Source organism: Octodon degus, unplaced genomic scaffold, assembly GCF_000260255.1.
Source record: "Octodon degus isolate 3935 unplaced genomic scaffold, OctDeg1.0 scaffold00049, whole genome shotgun sequence".
In the NCBI taxonomy this organism is placed as follows: Eukaryota; Metazoa; Chordata; class Mammalia; order Rodentia; family Octodontidae; genus Octodon; species Octodon degus.
In genome coordinates, this window is record NW_004524625.1 from 7,470,806 (window position 1) to 7,477,589 (window position 6,784).

Consider the following 6,784-nt stretch of genomic DNA (forward strand, 5'->3'; position numbering starts at 1 on the left):
TCTCAGAATAGTATTAGAATATTTATTATCTTGCAAAGCAGAGTAAATTTCAGGCTGAAATTCTGAATTAATCACGATCTACTTATCAGATGGTAATCATTACTCAACTGCCCTGAGGTTTACTTTGTCATCTGTCCATGTTATACTAACAGGTCTTCTGTGTAAAATGAGGGAACACACTGAAAATGGATTAGATATCTCTGGAATAAATACAAAGGATCTGTATTGAATTAATCAGCAAATCATAATTTGTTTTATTTTGAGTTGTTTATAAAAAGTAGAGACTAACAGTTTAGAGGCTACATTAGTTAGGATTTGCTAAATAATGACCAATAGGTCCCCTATGTGCAAGCAAGCACAAGACATACAGCCCTAGGAAACATATCTATATCTATGTCTACATCTACATCTACATCTACATCTACATCTACATCTACATCTACATCTACATCTATCTATCTATCTATCTATCTATCTATCTATCTATCTATCTATCTATGAATTAAATGAACTCATGACCATGGATACAGGTTCCCAGACCTGCAGTGGACAAGCTGAAGACCCAGTACTCTAGTCCAGTGCTGCAGTCCGTGTCTAAGCACCTCAAATAGAGACCAGGAGAATGTAACATCTCACTTGGAGTCTGAAGGCAGGCAAAAGTAATGTCCCAGCTCAGAGCCAATCAAGCATAAGCAAGTGTCTTCTCCTTTGCAGTGGGCCAGCAAGTTGTTGGGTTTAGGCTTCATCTGCTGGACTAAAACCACCCACATTAAGATGACAATCTGCTTTACTCAGGCCAGCAGTTTAAATGTTGACCTTATTCAGAAGCACCCTGACAAAAATGCCCAGAATAGTGCTTGCCCAGCTATCTCTACCCTCTGTAGCTTTGTCTAGATGATGAACAGTCAACATTGGAGTGGTTGTAATCAGTGACCAGAAAACTGCAAACCAAATAATGGTCTTGAGAGACAGAGACTTAATAACTAAAGCAATTCAAAAGTGAGTGAATATGCCAGGTATAATGGCACTTGCCTGTCATTCCAGCACTCAGGAGGCTGAAGCAGGAGGGACACCAAGAGTTGGAGACCAGCCTGGACTCCACAGTGAGTTTAAGGCCAGCCTGAACTACACAGTGGGACTGTGTCCAAGACAAAAGCAAATATAAAAGGAAGTGCTCACTGGCAAGCCAAGGGCTCGTTCCAAAAAAAACTCTTTGCCATCAGATAAAACTCAGAAAAAGCCCACAAAGCTGTTACTTTAAGTAGTTATTTGCATTGAGTAAGGTATCCTTCAAATGCATGTTCATGTTTTTCCTCTTTGAGACAGGCACTTTGAGAACTCAGGCCTTGCCAATAGTGTCCTCTCCAGTGAGTGCAAAAATCACCTCATTCAGGGCTCTGGTTCTGATGGGCTGTGCTGAAGTTCTCAAAGACAAATTGGTAAATGCGAGCTTTCACAGAGAGAATCAAGGGCGTAACATTCCTGGGGCAACAGAGAGAGCTAGGACTTTCCTGACCAGGGCTGTCTTGTGGTGTGCAGACAAAGCCTCCACTGCAGAATGGAAAGACCAGTCATTAATGACACGTGACCGTGACAGGACTGAATCCACTAGGGCCATATCTGCTCATCTAGTAAAAAGAACGATGGTGTGTTTGATGGCCTATGAGGGCTTTTAAGATGGTTTTAATCATTAAATTTTTGTTTGGTTTGGTTTGGTTTTGCTGAATGGGGGATAGAACTCAGGACCCTGTGCTTGCCAGGCAGGCGCTTATGCCGCTGAGCTATCTTCTCCTCCTCTTTATTCATTAAATTTTGAGGGAGGACACATGGGCCTGAGGTGGAGGTGGGGATGGGAGGGTTGATCCCCGTCCCTGGGACACACTGAGACTACGATTGAGACTGGGCATGGTGGCACGAGCTTGTCATCCCAGCACTTGGGAGGTTGACAAACAGGAAGGATCACTATGAGTCTGATCTATGTGATGAGATCCTGTAGACCCTGTACTGAATATATTTTTAAAAATGAGAGAGATTTTCTTGGTGTCTTTATTGTGTGTGTGTGTGTGTGTGTGTGTGCGCACACACATAACTCAAGTGTGGAGAAGTGAGTTAAGCATAATGCCTGTTGCTCTCTTTCATCACTCCATGATTTAATTACAACTATCCTGCAGCCCCCTGGATTGCGTCATTTCATCATTTCCGACACTTGATGCTCCTGGCTTTTCCTCCACAGTTATCTCTCTCAGCATCTCAAGCCATTTCCACCACAGTTACATCTTTATCTCCTTCATTGACTTTGTCTGGCATGCTCCTTATTACGTAGGATATTTATGCTGCGCTGGGGAGATAGCTCGGCAGTCGAAGTGCCTGCCAGGCAAGTTCAAAGACCCGGGTTTGATGCCCAGTGCTCTGCGCCGTGCCAGCCCTGGAACCCCTGTGCGCAGTGCCAGCCACCCAAACAGGGCGTGGTGGCGCATGCCTGTAATTCCAGCCCTAGGGTCACTATTTGCATCTCTAGTTTACTGATTGTCACTTCCACGTATTTAATTCCTTCCCTGCTTATACCTAAAACATGGTACTAAGGATGTTCCCGTCCGTTCTCCTAAACAGATGTTCCCTTGGCTGAGTAACTCGTAGGTTGCTTACAGTTTTGGTGGTATTACGAGTCACACTCTCTTCCTGCTTTATACACTTTATATGTGGTGAGAAAACAGTGTAGAAGTTTTACCGTTCTGTATTTGAACATTTTGCTTGACCATCAAGTCAGGAATAATAACTTGCAAATGTAGACCTTACTTGATTTTTAATAAAATTTGACCTCTTTTCTTCCTATTATTATTCCTTTACATAATTCCTGCTTTATACTTTTTGTCTTTTACATCATTGAAAGAACATCCGATAGAAATGACAGTAGATATTTCTCCTTCATAATCTTAAAGGGAATGAATAAAAAACTGGGAATTAAATTTAATATTTACAAAAAAATTTAATATTTACTGTATCTCAGCTGATAGGATATTTAATATCTAGAGTAAAAATCAACTGAATTCTAAGCAGTGAAATTATTTCCAATATAAACAAATGTGTGCTTTATCAAACACTTTTGTTACATATGTTAATACATTTACATGGTTCTGTTTTTAGTTATGGAAGATAGCTATTGATACAGATATTGAAGTATTTAAAAATCCAAATTCTTGAGAAAAATCTATTCTTTTTAATGTCCACACTTAATAGTACATGGTTAAATTATGTGAGAATGCACTTTTTAAGAAAGCTTGTATTTCACAAAATGAAGATTATACTAGCCCCTAGCATGATAGAAAACTTTCTAAGTTTAAAATTTCATTAGCATTCTTGTGATATGACTGAAAATAAAGCTTTTATTTTGGTTTTTGAAAGAATTGTTTTTTTTATTTTCCATTTGTGTATTTGGTACAGCATTTCACTGCCCAGTTCAGACTCATAGTGACCCTCCCTGTTTTCAGCCTCCCCAAATTACAGGCATGCGCCAAGATGCCCAGCCTCTGTTGCAGGCTCAGTGCTCCCGGGGGGTGGGGCCGGAGTGGCATGCTGGACCAGGGATTGAACCTCCATCCCTGTGCTTGCCAAAGCAGGCACTGAGTCCACTGAACAATCTCTCCAGCCCATTGGAAGGAATTGTTGATATGCTTGATAAACTGTTCAAAACTTTTAAGGGTTATTGACCTATTCAAATTATTTTTTATGTCTTATTGTTCCAGGATTAGCATTTTATATATTTTTGAGAATGTATCTAATTTCAATTTTCAGGTGTTTCTTATTATTAATGAATAACATTTAAAATGTATCTTTTGTTTATAATTGAATTCCTGCTTTTGCTCTGTATTTACTATGTAAGCATTCTTCTTTGATCTCAATTTCACTTGAAGAGAAGAGCTTTTTAGTTTGTCAACCTACGTGTACACCCATGTAAGCTACACATTCATCATAAAGTGATGATTATTGTAGATCAGAAAGAGTTGTCAAATAATGGATAGCAATGTTGTTTTCCCACCTTGATAAGGTTTAGGAAAAGAATTTCATGAAGCTAACATGCTATTTATGGTGAGGAGATTCAGTTCAAAAAGGGCATCTTAACGACTCTCAGTAAGATTTGGATCAGGGCACTAAAAGTCACAGACAGTTCCCTCACAGTGGAATTTCTCCACATCGTTCTTCATGGAATGCAACTGAGATGAGTAAGGCATCCTGTAAATGACATGAACTGGGAAATGCTGACAGAAGGAAAGCATGAAAGAAAAATTGGAGAGAAGGATGGAGGAGAAGGGAATGGAAGAAATGGACTGCAGAAGAGCTGCTACCCACCATGTAGCCTGAGGAGGCAGTTCTGAGTGTGACTGGTGAAGTAGATCAAAACCTTGATTTGATCCAGAAAATGGCCCCTCTTTTATTCATAAGATCTGTTTCATATTCAGATAAGTCTCTAAGTATCCTATGTATAAAACAAAAACTTTCCTTTAACATATAATCTGGTAAACTTTAATGCTGCTTTGGAAAAACATCTGGCCCACACACTAGAGAAAGTAGGAGAGGATACGACCCAAGCCCAGGCCTGGCATGTGAGTGAGATGACCCGAGGTGCACCGGATCCTCATCCGACCCAGAGCGCAGGCCCAGCATGGAACTCTTCAGCAGAACTCCCTGCAAAGAGGCTAAAGGCAAGGCCCACCCAGCTGATTCAGGAGCAGAACATCTTGCTAGAGTAGAAAAAAGTGTTCATCTCCAAGGGCTGCAGCAGGAAGAAGTGGAGCACAGCAGCCAGACCCAAGCCACACCCACCTGGAGGAGTCTAAACTTCATAGATCTGGACCTGGTGCTGAGGTCATAACTCTATCTAAGCTCTACACCAAAGGTCAGAAGACAGTGGTATACAAAATGACAAAGAGAAGGAACAAAATGCAGTCTCAGGCCCCGAGTCCACCCAGAACAAATGCAGAAGACACTAGCATAAGAGAAACTGAAAGTCACACACCTGAAATTTCTGAAATAATAATGTTGGAAGTAAAGAAACAACTGCAATAAAATATAGAGGATATCAGATCAGAAATAATTTCTGAAGTAAAAAAAGAAATGATAACTATAATGAAAGAAGTACTAAGTGCTTCTAAAGAAGACACTGATAAAAACCCAGCAGAATGTAAAAATGATGGAATCCTTGAATAAGTACTATAGGAAAGAAATAGAATGCATGAAGAAGATTCAAAGTGCTATACAGGAAATTAAAACCTCAATTACAAGCTGGCAAAGCCATTTGAATGAAAATGAAAATGAAAATAGACTTTCAGACCTTAAAGACATCATTGTAGCTAGTGAAAAAGTAAGAAAACATCTCTTAAAAACAGCTAGGATGCAAGAAAAAATAATTCAATACCTGCAAGACCATGTAAAGATGAACAATGTGAGACTAATAGGCATCAATGAGAAGGAAGGAGTCAATACAAATAATATAAAAAGAATATGGGCAGAAGTAATAGCAGAAAACTTCCCAAATATGGGGCAACAATCTGACATTCCTGTAACCGAAGCATATAGAACTCCAAATAGTATCAATCCAATGAAAACCACACCCAGACATATAATAGTCAAGATTCCAGAAATTCAGCATAGGAACAGTATACTAAAAGCTGCTAAAGAAAAGAAACAGATCACATTTAAAAGAAAACCCATCAGAATAACGGCAGATTTCTCTTCACAAACCATCAAGTCAAGAAGAGCACAGAGCAAAGTACTTCAAGTCTTGCAAAAAAACAAACAAACAAACAAACAAACAAACAAACAAAATCCAGCCCAGACTGCTATGCCCTGCAAAACTCTCTTTCAAGTATAATGGAGAAGTGAAATACTTCCATGACAAAGAATAGCTTATGACAAAGCCAAGCCTACACAAACTATTAAATGTTGTTCTAGAGAGGGAGCAAAATGATCACAACTCCATGAATGAGAATGGAAAGAACCCAGCAAATAGGGCAAACAATTAAACATAGGAGAAAAAGAGGTATACAAAAGTAGTCTTTCAGTTTTTCTTTTGGTACAGCAGTAAAATATTTCCATCAGCACACTCTACAAATGGACCTCTGCACCCTATGGGTCATGATTCCATGGGGGTCTACAGGGTGGATTTCAAGGAAATAGTAGTTGCTTAGTCGCACATGTGACCCCTGGCCACAAGTGTCATGAATATTACCCGTGTCCATAACACACTAGAACTTTGTGTGATATCCTACCTCCAAACTGTTAGAAGTGCTGGTCATTTACTTGCCATTCCAGTATTTATCTTATGTTTTATTCTTAGTACTTCACTGTCATGAAAACTTTTTCTTGGTTCAATTGCTTTGAAACATTTAATTTCTATTAAAAATTGGTATTTAATTTTCTGCATATTGCATAATCTTAATTTTTAAGATTTATACTATATCTTTGACTTATAATTTATTTAAAAGACATGGTATATTTTCTGCTAGTATTAGAAACTTTAAAAAGTATATTTCCATTTTCTGTTGACTTTTATTACTTCTTCCCTGTCTTTTAAACACACACACACACACACACACACACACACACATATGAAAAAATACACGTATAACCAGATATAAGATTGGTACTGTTTCATAGAAATCTTTAATGACCTTTTAAATAAAGGTTCATCTAATATATTTTATATAGTCCTGCATAACTATCATATTGAGAGCTCTTTATTGTTCATCCAGGAGCATACTGCAACTTCTCTTGCCTTTTGAATTAT